Genomic DNA, 13,855 nt, shown 5'->3' with positions numbered 1-13,855 from the left:
AACGGTGTGAGAATCGATTAAAACGAAGCTACGACGAAAAAGATATGCTAAAAACAAGATTAGTGTTTATTCTATAAAAGAAAAGGACTAATTTGAGATTAACAGAAAGTTTTAGGTTCTTATTTGTAAAAATAGAGGGACCTAATTGTAATTTTAGAAAAGTTTAGGAGCTAAAGTGTAAAAAGACAAGGGCTATTTTGTGAAAACAGAGAAGTTTAAGGGCTTATTTGAAAAATTACCAATTATCAGGCTTTTTTGGAATTATTTTTATATTGAAAAACCTTATTTATTGTGTGGCTTGCTGACGGGTCTGACATGTCATCAAAACAAGTGACATGGCGAATGAGGTGGCAGGTGAGGTGGCAAAGGGCTGATTGGGTTTAAGTGGCGACACGTGGCAAGATCCGATTGGCTGGCGAAGGGTATCTTCTAATCTAATATGGGCCGCTGGGATTAGATCGGACGGCTCTGAAAGAATGGGGCGGTCGGAGGGGAACAGGATAGCGGCGCCGAGAGAATCGCGGCGGCGGATGGCCGAAAAACTCGTTGGAATAGCACTTTGGCTCGCCAACGGCAACGATGAGCAGTGGAACATGACTATACGCGCACGGGAAATCGATCTACAGGCTTACCTTGAGCGGATCAGTAAGGGAGAGCGGTCGATGATGAAAGAAGGTGGTGGAGCACAAAGGAGCTCGTCGGCGATGACGTTCCAGTGGCCTAACGGCGATGGCGAGGATCGGAGGGGCTTCCGCGGTCGTAAGCGGTTCTGCAGGAGGGCTCGGCTAGCTCTGAGAAGCTTTGGAGCGGCGGGGCAGCGAGCTCGATTGAAGACGGCAGCGATGGCGGCTTGGCGAGTTCGATCTCATTGATTCACGACAAAACTCGGCGGGTTTGGTGATGGGAAAACACGCGGAGGGCGCACATGTGTATAGGTGGGCTCGGGGACGGGTTGGGGCGGTCCAGGACTCTTGGCGGTGTCAAAACCATCTCAGACATGGCGGCGGCGGCTTCTCCGACTCGAAGACGAAGATGCGGGTGGAGGCGGGGCGCTGGCTGTCGAGCGGGCTGAGGCGTTGGCGCGAAGCTGGGCTGGGACCAAGGCATGGCCCACATGGAAGAGAAGGGAGGAGGCAGGCTGGCCAGGCTGGAAAAGGGAAGTGGGCCAGAGGGAGAAGGGAAAGAGGCTCGGGAGAGTTTTAATCTTTTTCTTTTTTTCCTTTTACTTTCTAAAAGCCTTTTCTAATTCTATTTCTATTTCTAAACTAAGCAAAACAACTTCAAACAAAAGCCAACAAAAGCCAATAAAACCCTACATACCTAATTCATCATGAATGCATAATATTCAAATATATCCTATGTCAAATTGGTTTTTCTTTTTATAAAATAGGGTTCTACCTTTTACAAATGTTTAAACTCAATTTAAACACTAGTTACATGTTACTTCACCTGTGACGTTCTTATGTGTGTTGAACATTCTGGGCACACATAAGTTGCATCTGCTTTTGTATGTTAAAACCGGGTGTGACAACTCCGATGTTACCCAATGCAGATCACCGAACTATACGGTGAGGTCCTTAGCCTTTTCCTTCTTTATCAAAATACTCCAGTGAGTTCAACACATATAGCACCGGACTATTCGGTGAGGCTATCAGCCTCTGTGCACCATGCTTCAGTGAGTGCAAACTCTACTGCACTGGACTACTCGGTGAGGTCAATTCTCCAATTCAATCAAATTTTGTTCCGACTGTGGTGACTTTTTGATGTATTGCATCCATGAGACCTATTAACATATATTCTTCGCAAACATGTTAGTCCCAATGACTATGTTGCCATTAATCACCAAAATCACAATCATGATCTAATAATGTCATTTTTACTATAATCTCCCCTTTTTCTAGTGATTGATGATAACAGAACCAAATTAAGTGGCAAATAATAAATAATACCAATGATAAAGAGTACAAAGTCTTACCATATTGCTTGGATGCATGTTCTTAACATTTAGTTCCCCTTTATTGTGGTTCCTCCTTTCTCCATTGCCATACAAGAGCTTTTCCCGCTTTGTCAACCTATATGTCTCATGTTGCTTCTTGTATCTTCTTCTTCTTCCTTTTGTCAACTTTGGCATTCGTAGACATCTTGTATCTTGCTTTGGTAATGAAACTTCTCGCCCTTTATCAACAATCTCAAAAAGGGCTAAAGACATATGTTGAACTCGAGGAAAAATGTTAGAGTACATGGAGGAGAGCAAATCATGATCCAATGAAATGATACTAATTAAAAAGATAGACCAATTGTAAGGATATAATTTATGATACCAATTTTGAGGATAGGAGGCATTGATATCAATTAAAAAAGAACAAATAAGGATCATAATTTATTAAACTCACATGATATAATCTAAATTCACTCTTTATCTGTGCATACATATAATGAGAGTCACTTGTGAATACCAGTTGTACGAATGTAACAATATATGCACATCTAGACAATAAGTAGAGGTAGGAAGTTTAAGTCATAACATGTATGGAGGTAGCTTAAATATAGAAATAAATTGACAAAGACACCAATTGAAGCTTTTAAGCATTGCATACCTCCGGGGATGTGTTGATTTCTCTATGAGACTACAAAAGATACATCTAGCAACATTTGTTAGTCTCAAAATCACAACCCATAGGATATACTCCCCTTGATATGTGCATACAAGTTTTGAATACTTGCGAGATATATGCACTTGTTATTAATAACAATAGGAAGGATACTCTATTGGTTGGTCCATGGCACATAAAAGATATCAATTGTGAAACTAATGCCATGAAAAAATCTACAACTAATAAATCATGTAGGTTACTCATAGGTTGGAGACAAGTACAAGCAACCTATCATATGAAAACTAGGCATTGCAATAAATTGAAAGTATGTACATGCAATCCTAGACAAGGCAATGGTTCAAAACATGAACAAAAGTCTAACTACCATTACCTCATTACCTTTAGATGGGAATTTGGGTATATGATGACCATGATCGTTATCAAAATATCTAATATTATGAACTTGGTATTGGGGGAAAATAAATCAGCTTGAGGCTAATGGTTGAAAATTACTATCTAGGTCCCTCCAGAGTCTTGATCTCCGGACCCTCAGCTAAAGGCTCGACCTCCGAAGTCATCCGTCCCTCCGTGGTGCCTCTTCATACCTGCAAAGCCCTCCCTTGGCTTAGCCGTCTTGACCTCCCGAAGGCCCAGCCTCCCAAAACCCAGCCTCCTGAAGCCCCCCCCTCCCCGCGAGACCGAGGTCTCCTGAAGCCTTGGCCTCCTAAAGCCCCGGCCTTCCGGAGTCCTGCTTCCCGGAGCCTTCACCTCCTGGAGCCATGCCTCCCGAGGCCCCCACCTAGAGCTGCTCGGGCCGCCTTCCCGAAGGCTACAAGGTGAGTCAGCAGGCCTTAGCAAAGATTTGCTGGAAGGGGAGCACCGGTCGTGCTTTGCCTACAAGAAAGTGATCGGCATTAAAAGCCTAGGCTGATGGACGCTGCTCTGACGCTCCGGGTTAATGGAGGCTATGTTGATGCCCCTGACAGTGCGGCACCGGGCCGCAATTGGCGATTGACTCTCCATCTTCAGGGGGCAGGCACCACGGTAGTTACTATGGTAGATATTTGTCTCCCAGATAGGGTAGAAAGTAGTTATCCGGGATAAGGCCTAGTAATTCGGTCGGGTCCCAGATATTTGTACATTATGATAACTTGTACGCCAAGCTACGCACTACCCTATAAATAGGGGGCCATGGTCATCTGGGCAAGGGACATGGGCTAGACAGCAAAAAGACACAGAGGTGAAAACACACTAGGTCACGCTGTGATACTATTCCTAGATCGATCCATCAATACATTCGTGGTGTTCCTTCCTCTTAAACTTCGTCTGTAAGCTTGAGTCTCCTTCTTAGAAAAAAAAACTCTCACCGTATTTGCAGGGGCTAGACGAACTCTTTTTCCAATAGCGCGCCGTCCGTGGGGATTCGAAACAGCAGTGCTAAGAGAGGTAGGAATCCACCAGGAAAACCACCAAAGGGCCAGCCAAAACCTCCATACCCACCGTTGCATGCATGCAACCATATGCATGGCTATCTTAGCCATATGCACCACATGCATGCTTCAGCCCCGCTGCCATGTGGGATGGCTTTCCTCCGACCTTGGCCAACCCAGGACCCTAGGTTGGTACAGGAACTCCGTACGGCGCGGAGGCCTTCCAGCCTTTGCACGAAGAAGACCTCACCGCCTCAGGAGAGGACGCGGCCGAAGCCACAGCCAAGCAGGCCACCTTCCAATGGTTCTGGGTGGTCCAACCTAGGAGTATTCCCACCTGGGCTTGGTCCCCAGTTATCCCCTTCGAACACACCTGGGATACCCCAGGTGAGCCAACATCTTCGAAAAGTCTGTCCACCCAGCGTCCTCCTTGGGCCCCTTAGGTGAAAGAGGGTTCCAAGGAGATGCAGGGCTTCGGGGTGTGCGAACCCCGCTAGCGCCTCCTACGCTACCCTCGCAATGCCAACCGCACGCAGGGAACCCCAAGCCCACCTCGTCTAGGGATGCATAGTTAGAACCACTTTGGCTCCAAAAGCTGGTTCACCGAGCAGTCTCTATGGTCTCCCAAAGGGGAAGGAGACCCTGGGGAAACCACAGGCTCCGGGACACACCGCCTTTGGTAGCGATCTCAACAACAACTCCAAGCTCCAGTGCCCCCAGAGGCACACGGGTGCATCCTTTACGGACCAAGGCGCGGCCACAACACCAATGACTGTAGCACCCTCATGACATTCCGGGAGGAATACCTCAAAAGGAAAGCAGAATAGATGGCCACGGAAGGAGCTAGCGAAGGACGACGCAAGGTTCGGAGGCCTAAGGCAAACTCCCGGGCAAATCCCCGCCCCTCAACCCTGCACCATCACTACTGACCCTACTACCAACGGTACCATATCCAGCAACAAGAACTGAGTTGGGGACACGCCGTCGCCAGGCTCCGGACGGAGTACCTCCGGAGCCAGGCAACAGCTAAGGGCCGAGGCGGTCGAGGACCACCTCTCCCGACTAACCTTCAACTACGCCTCTAACATGCCGTCGCCAGGCTCCGGACGGATTACCTCCGGGGCTGGGCAATGGCTAAGAGCTGAGGGAGTCAAGCACCGCCTCTCCCAGCCTAGGCACAGGCTTCAAGGCCTCGAAACCTCACAATAGAGGCCTTATTCCTACAAAGGTAGCCCACTGTTAACTATCAGTAGTTTACCTAGTGATCCATCTTTCATACAGCAAGGTTAGAGTATGTTAGAGGCCTCCAACCTTATTGTTAGAAGTCTTTTGCAATAGATAGCCACTAGGTAGAAACAGTAGAGCTTAAGTTACATCCTCATTTAGCATGAATAGTTATATAACCTAGCTATGTTTTATACTACAACTAGCTTCTTATTGCCAACAGTAGACTGCAAAACTTAGTTAGTATAACCATGCAAAATCCCTACACTCCCGCAGACGCATCGTGCCTAGGTCACTTGGGGTCGGGTCTGCCCAGGTTTCTTGGAAAGCATTGTGCGGCCTCGGAAGTGAAGTTGCCACATATCAAGGGATTTTCTTGATAGATCGTGTTGCGGCGCCACCCGTAGGACATCTTCGGGTGGCGTGACAAGCTCACGTACCGCGGACGTAGCATGCCTAAGTCACTTGGAAGGTAAGACTGCCTAGATTTCCTGGAAGGTATTGCATAGTCTCGGTAGACAGTGAGGCTCATACACCGTGGGCGCCGCTTATGCCTAGGTCACTTGGAAGTCAGATTATGCCCAGGGTGCCCTGGAAGCCATTTGCATAGCCTCAGGTGTCGAAGCCATGCCCCGGGGGATGCCCTTGGTGGCGGAGTTACGGTGCTCAGAGGAATGCTGTCGCAAGGAATCCTCGTTGCACGACATGCCTATGCACCGTGGGCATAGCATGCCTAGGTCACTTGGAAGGCAAGATTGCCTAGGTTTTCTAGAAGGTATTGTGTAGTCTCGATAGTGTGTAGATGCTGGTTATCAAGGGACTTCCTTGGTAATGTAGTTGCGGTGCCCCCAGGGGATTTCTCCGGAGGCGTGATAAGCCCACGCACCAGTAAGCATTGCTTGTCTAAACCCAAGGTCATCTGAAAAGGTTTCCCGGAGGGTAGGCTTTGCCCTGGTAGGAAGTGAAGCCCACACACCGCAGGTGTAGCATGCCTAGGTCACCTAGAAGGTAAGACTGCCTAGGTTTCCTGGAAGGTATTATGTAGCCTCGATAGTGTGTGGACGTCGCATATCAGGGGACTACCCCTGATGTGAGGATGCGGTGCTCTGAGGAATGTTGTCGCAAGGAATCCTCTCTACACGACATGCTTATATACCGCGGGTGTAGCATGCCTAGGCCACCGCTAAGGCATCAAGCCTAGGTTTTCTGAAAGGTATTGCATAGCTTCGGTCGTATAAATACCACGCGTCAGGGCACATCCTTGTTGGACAGTGTTGCGGTGCACCCCGTGCATTTTCTCGGGAGCACGACAAGCCTACACGCCGCGGGTGTAGCATGCCTAGGTCACCTAGAAGGCAAGACCGCCTAGGTTTCCTGAAAGGTATTACGTAGCTCCGATAATGTGTAGGGCCTTCGGTATTAATACATGCCAAGGGTTCTTACAAAACCTCCGGCGAAAATGGAGAACCTTACAAAACCTCCAGCAAAAATGGAGAACTTTACAAAACCTCCGACAAAAACGGAGAGTCTTACAAAACCTCTAGAAAAAACGGAGAATCTTACAAACCCTTCGACAAACACGGAGAGTCTTACAAAACCTTCGCACAACGGAGAGCCTTACAAAACCTCCGGCAAAAATAGAGAGCTTTACCAAACCTCCAGCAAAAACGGAGAGCTTTACCAAACCTCAGCACAATGGAGAGCTTTACCAAACCTCCGGTAAAAACGGTGAGCCTTACCAAACCTCCGCACAATGGAGAGTCTTACAAAACCTCCGCACAACAGAGAGCCTTACCAAACCTCCGGCAAAAAACGGAGAGTTTTACCAAACCTCCGCACAATGGAGAGCCTTACCAAACCTCCGTCAAAAACGAAGAGCTTTACCAAATCTCCACACAATGGGGAGTTTTACCACACCTCCACCAAAATGGAGAGACTTCCAAAAACCCCCGCAACGGGGATGTTTTCCGAAAACTCCACCGGGCGAAAAGGTTCTGAAAGGACTTAACTGGAAGAGTACATCGACATCTTGAAGGCAAATGCCTCCATGCCGAAGGGATACGAAACCCGCTGGCCTCCAAAGGGCACATCACACAGATCAAAGGGGTATAAAAATCCCCCTCCCTACAGGGAAAGGTTTGACCTGCGTGACTCAAACACGTATGGTAAAAGGTAAAATAATTACCCTACCATCTCCTTTAAAGACACATTTCATACGTCATTTTATGAGTGTTATACTCACATTTAATAAAAGCCCACGCTGCATGGAACGGGAAACATGGTGGAACCCTTGACTGTTTATTGCAGAGGTCGCAAATTCATTATAGTGAGTCGGGCAGCGTCTAAGGGCCGAGGGGTTCACGGGCCACCTCTCCCGCCTAGCCTTCGGCTTTGCCTTTGACATGCCATCGCCAGGCTCCGGACAGAGTACCTCTGGAGTCGGGCAGTGGCTAAGGGCCGAGGGGGTCGCGGACCATCTCTCCTGCCTAGCCTTTGGCTTCACCTCCAACACACCATCGCCAGGCTCCGGACGGAGTACCTTCGAAGCTGGGCAGCGGCTAAGGGCCGAGGGGGTCGCAGACCACCTCTCCTGCCTAGCCTTTGGATTCACCTTCGACACGTCGTCACTAGGCTCCGGACGGAGTACCTCCAGAGCTGGGCAGCGGCTAAGGGCCGAGGGGCTTGCGGACCACCTCTCCAGCCTAGCCTTCAGCTTCGCCTCTGACACGTCGTCGCCAGGCTCCGGACAGATTACCTTCTGAGCCGTGCAGCTGTTAAGGGTTGAGGGGGTCGTGGAACACCTCTCCCACCTAGCCTTCTGCTTCGCCTCCGACACGCTATCGCCAGGCTCCAACCGGAGTACCTCTGGAGCCGGGCAGGAACTAAGGGCCGAGGGGGTCGCAGACCACCTCTCCCGCCTAGCCTTTGACTTCGCCTCCGACACACCGTTGCCAGGCTCCGAACAGAGTACCTCCGGAGCCGGGCAACGGCTAAGGGCTGAGGGGCTCACGGACCATATCTCCCAACTAGCCTTAAGCTTTGCCTCAGACACGCCAACGCCAGGCTCCAGACGGAGTACCTCCGGAGCTGGGCAGCGGCTAAGGGCCGAGGGGGTCACGGACCACCTCTCTCTCCTAGCCTTCAACTTCACCTCCGACACACCATTGCCAGGCTCCGGACGGAGTACCTCCGGAGCCGGGCAATGGCTAAGGGCCGAGGGAGTCACGGACCACCTCTCCCGCCTAGCCTTCGGCTTTGCCTCCGACACACCGTTGCCTTCAACCTGGGCAGTCGCTAAGGAATTCGAAGGGTCAAGGACCACCTCCGGAGCTTGTCTCCAAAGGTTCTAGATGGACTTTGCTGAGTCGGAAATCTGGAACAAATTGGGAAGAAGGCCCTACCAGTGTCGAGCCCGAGGAGTACGTAATAACCAGGAACGATGAGGTCACCACTGCTTCACCTGGCTCTCCTTAGTTACCCTACGTATCTACCACCACTAGATTCCCGAGGCCACCTCTCCCCCAGAAGGAACAAAACCGGCAATGATCTATGCAAAGGCTCGGTACCTCGGTCATCAGAAAAACTATCCTTCGCCTACAAAGGGGACGAAGAAGCGTTGCTTGAAGGCGCGAAGGCACACACACATACGGTCACCCGTTCGAAAGATCCCCTTGCACTCTGATACAGAAGGAGACACGATCGTCCCCGAAAGTCCATATTATATTATTAAACAACTAGTACTCCAGAGGACACATACAAAAGCGACAATACAAAAATTGCCACGAAGAAGATAGACCCTGACGGAGCAAAATAGGGTGAGAAAGAGTACAAGGTGACTAAGTCAAGCCATGAACCAACAGCAAGGCCATGATCGACCGTGGGACATGGATGCCTCACGACTTCACCAAGTACTCCCTCCCAGAGACCGCCTTCACCTCCTACGGGTCCCAACAGGGGCCATGCATGGGACGGCGTATGCGCCTCATCTGCGGCCTACCGATGCAGAGGCCGATACAGTAGCCGGCTCCCGAGCTCTCGAAGGATGAAGAAGAGTCTGAGGAGGTCACCGGCGGGGCCTTCTCCCTCGTCTTCCTGGCCTCCTCCTTCGCCGTCGCATCCACAGACGCCTGCTCGCTCTCGCTCCGCAGGAGATCCCAGTCGATCTCCTCATCATCATCAGAGATATCAATGATTTCGACAGGCAGGGCCTCTCCAGCCAAAGGTCGGGCCAGAGCGGCAGGCAGCCGCCTCCCTTGCAGAGATGGAAGCGGCATGGCCACTGACGCCTCTGCTGACGACTGAAACGGTCTGGCTCCCGAAGAAGCGATCGAGATCATCGATATCTCCGAAGCGGATAAGGAGGAAGACAACGCCATACTCAAGTCAAGATTAACTGCTTGCTCATAGAGCTGTGGAGAATCCAGCCGGGTGACCCCAGCTTTATACCCGGGCCAAGCAGCCACGTAAGTCAAGAAGATGAAGTGTAACCAACACCGCGGTGTCCCCCATTGAATGCCTGAGGGGATCATGGCCATGCCCCGGTCGTTCCGCTAGCTTGTGGCAATGTTCCACGATGAATGCCACATTTTCTCGCACGGACGTCCCATCACATTAATAACCCAGACTCATTTCGGCGCATGACAGGAGCGTGGGCACAAGACCCTAAATGACCCCCCGCATTGTCCAGTCAAAACGTGGCAGTGGTACGTCTCATCCTACCAGACAAACGCGTAGGATCCTCCAATACTACACGTAACCTCTACTCTGGTGACGTCAAAAGGCAGGAGAACCATACCGAAGGAATCCAGATAACTTGTATCGGTCTCGGCACGGACCCTGGGGTACACCACAGCCATCGACGCCCCTCTTGCTCGGGATCCCAACACCACGCATGCCAGCTTGAACAAGCCCCAGGGCAGATCGCCACCACCAGTACGCCATCAGCCTTGGGCCTCACCATCGACGCTGACGGTTCCCTAACAAAAAAACTTCTTAAGGACAAGGAATTGCCATCGGGCATCCTTGATACTATACCAGGCTGGGGTTGGTTTTCCTCTGCATCCTCTCCCCCCTCCGAAACATTGGGGCCCGAGAATGAGGGGGTACTGTTGGGGGGAAATAAACCAACCTAAGGATAATGGTTGAAAATTACTATCCAGGTCCCTCCGGAGCCTTGATCTCCAGACCCTCAGCTAAAGGCTTGACCTTCGAAGTCATCAGGCCCTTCTGCGGTGCCTCTTTTTACCTGTGAAACCTTCCCTTGGCTTAGCCAGCTCGGCCTCCCGAAGGCTCAGCCTCCCAAAACCCGGCCTCTTGAAGCCCGACCCCCCCCCCCCGAGACCGAGGTCTCCCGAAGCCTCGGCCTCCTAAAGCCCCGGTCTTCCAGAGTCCTTCTTCCCAAAGCCTTCACCTCCCGGAGCCATGCATCCCGAGGCCCCCACCTCGGGCTGCTCGGGCCACCTTCCCGAAGGCTACAAGGTGAGTCAGCAGGCCTTAGAAAAGATCTGCCGAAAGGGGAGCACCAGTCATGCTTTGCCTGCAAGGAAGTGACCGGCATTAAAAGCCTAGGCTGATGGACACCGCTCTGACACTCCGGCATTATGGAGGCTATCCTGACGCCCCTAACAGTGCAGCACCGGGCTGCAATTGGTGGCCAGCTCACCGTCTGCAGGGGGCAGGCAACACTGTAGTTACTATGGTAGATATTTGTCTCCCAGATAGGGTAGAAAGTAGTTATCTGGGATAAAGCCTAGTAATTCGGTCGGGTCCTAGATATTTGTACATTATGATAACTTATACACCAAGCTATGCATAGCCCTATAAATAGGGGGGCATGGTCATCTGGGCAAAAGACACGGGCTAGATAGCAAAAAAGACACAGAGGTGAAAACACACCAAGTCACACTGTGATACTCTTCCAGATCGATCCATTTTTTCTACCATCAATACATTCATGGTGTTCCTTACTCTTAAACTTCATCTCCAAGCTTGAGTCTCCTCCTTATAAGAAACTCTCGCCGTACTTGCTGGGGCAAGACGAACTCTTGCTCCAACACTTGGCTTCTTCGATTGAACCTTCAATTTATCTTATGAGCCAAGTCTTCAAATCCCTGTAGCCACCTTAGCCTTCAAGTCTTCTTTGAAACTCAAATTGATTGGGCCCCTTCATGTTTTTGATGACTTTCTTAGGCACCCAAATGGGTTGGTTCCACCTCCAATTCTTTCTCCTAACTATATATGCAACCACCTTGCTATTGTTCTTCTTCTTAAGCTTGTAGTGATTGCTCTTGGTCTTGGTTTTGTAGTTGTGCTTGGTGTAGATGTTGGAGATTTATTGCAGAGATTCATTGCTTTCTTATTCTTCTTCTTAGTCTCCTTATTGACTTCCTTGCATTGGAAGGACTTATGACCTGCTTGATGACATTTGAAGCATGTCACCATGGACCCCTCCACAACCTTCTTCACCATGGTTGCATGGTTATCTTGAGGAGGTTGGACATGGTTCTTGCCCTTTAATTTTGCTAAGTCTTTCTTGAGCTTTTCGACTTCTTGCTTGAGATCATCATTTTTTTGTGCAATGAGTTCATTAGATGGTTCTACAAGAACATCCTCAACACATATCTCATTGCAAAGGGGTGAGCATGATATATCAATTAAATCACTGCAAGAAGTAGAAGCATCTACCTTAGGATGAAAATTAAATAGAGAGGTAGATTGCTCCAAATGGACCTTAGATTGAGATTCAATGTACTTAAATTTTTCCTTAAGTTCATCATTCTCCTTATTTAGCAAATTAAATATGCTCAATAATTATTCATAATAAGAAATAAAGGTAGCAAGAATATCATTAAGTGCATTGAATTTCTTAAGCTCTTTTAATTGTTTCTTAAGAGACCTTTGTTGCTCATTGATCAAATGAAGGAGTTCATCATAGGTGGGAGAATTATCATTGGATTCATCATCACTTATATCGTTTTCCATACCTTTGGCCATAAAGCACTTGTGTGATGATAGCTTGCGTGATGATGACCTTGAGAAAGAGCTTCTCTTGGAGGAGTAGGTGACGAAGCTCTCATCACTTGAGCTTGAATCTTCATCTTCATTTACCCATCTTCCCATGCGTGCAAATGCTTTGGTTTTTCCCCTTGTCTCCCTCTTGCTTTTGGTTGTTTTCTCCTTCTTGATGTGATCAATTGTTTTAATCAAGTCTTTCATAGAGATTTGATGATCAATCTTGGCATTGATCTTCTTGATGTTCTTCTCCACTTGAGAGATGAGCTTGGTGACTTTGGGATCCATTTTTTTATCACTTGATATGCTTTGCTCATCATCTTCATTGCTCTCTTCATCTTCATCTTCATCTTCATCTTTATCATCTCCACTTGAGTTTGACTCTTGCTCTTGTCTCTTCATCTTCGCCTTCATATGTGAGTATGGTGCTTGCTTGCTTGTGAGAGCAATGTTCTTGATGTCGGATGAGGAAGAGGCTTACACCCTAATGTTCACGGTCATCTCATGTGCGGTGATCTAGCCGAGCACTTGACTTGGAGTCATCTTCTTGATGTCGTTGTTGTCTTAGATGATGGAGACTATCAACTTATACTTTGGAAGAAGAGCTTGAAGTATTCTTCTCACTACTTGATCATCGTCAATTGGCGTCAAACCCAATCTATTGATCTTATTGATAAGAATATTCAAACGGGAGTACATGTCATTAGCACTTTTATGGGCAAATTGTTTGATGCTATTGAGCTTAGTAATAAGCACAGGATATTTCTCATTGCGCATATCCTTTGTGCCTTCATGTATTTCAATGAGACTATTTCAAATATCATGTGCATTAGTGAGAGAATAAACACGATTAAATACATCAATATTTAAAGATGATAAAAGGATACTCTTCACTAATGCATCTAATTTCCTCTCCTTGTTGGTAATACGAGCTCTCATCCCTTCCTCGGTGACTCTCTAAACATCTAGACCCTTGGCTTAAAAAAACAAGATATTAGAATTTTTCAACGGGGAAAATTTATGCCATCAAAAAGTGGAGCACTATAGGTATCTATTCCAACCTCGAACGTCACCACTCTAGGATGTTAAGCCTATCAATAGCAGCTCTGATATCAATTGTGAGGAACAATGACATCCTAAGAGGGAGGGATAAATTAGGACACTTAGAAACTATTTGGATCCAAAAACTTCACAAGAAAAACCTATCTCAATTTGTATCTAAATGTGCTCTAGGTTTATCTAGTGTGTCTCTACTACTTAAGAGGATTGCAACCTACTCTAGCAAGGTAAATTGCAAGTATGTACATGTCGGTGAATCAGGAACTGGGGGTCCCCGAATCCCAGGCCAGGCCAACAATCTGCCACATGGCGCCATCCCGCGGAGTCTCCTCCGCAAGGTAAAAAAGATTAAGTCCCGGAAGAGGGCCCTCGGGGCCATAGTCAGTGGTCCCTGAGTACCCAGGTTCCCCGATGATCTGCGAAGTTTAAGTGCCGGGAAGAAAGTGCTCGGGGACGTACCCGAGTCCCCCGACGATCAGGAAAGCTAAGTACCAGGAGAAGTGTGCCCGGGGCCACGAGCGGTGGCCCCCTGGGCAT

General features: G+C 48.7%; 1 pseudogene; it reads left to right on the top strand.

Annotated features, from left to right (window-relative positions):
- Positions 1–476: 476 nt before the first annotated feature.
- LOC133903115 (uncharacterized) overlaps positions 477–13,855 on the top strand; it is a 67,786-nt pseudogene continuing 54,407 nt past the window's right edge.

Source organism: Phragmites australis, chromosome 21 (assembly GCF_958298935.1).
Source record: "Phragmites australis chromosome 21, lpPhrAust1.1, whole genome shotgun sequence".
Lineage (NCBI taxonomy): Eukaryota > Viridiplantae > Streptophyta > Magnoliopsida > Poales > Poaceae > Phragmites > Phragmites australis.
This window is presented reverse-complemented; position numbering and strand designations above follow the sequence as displayed.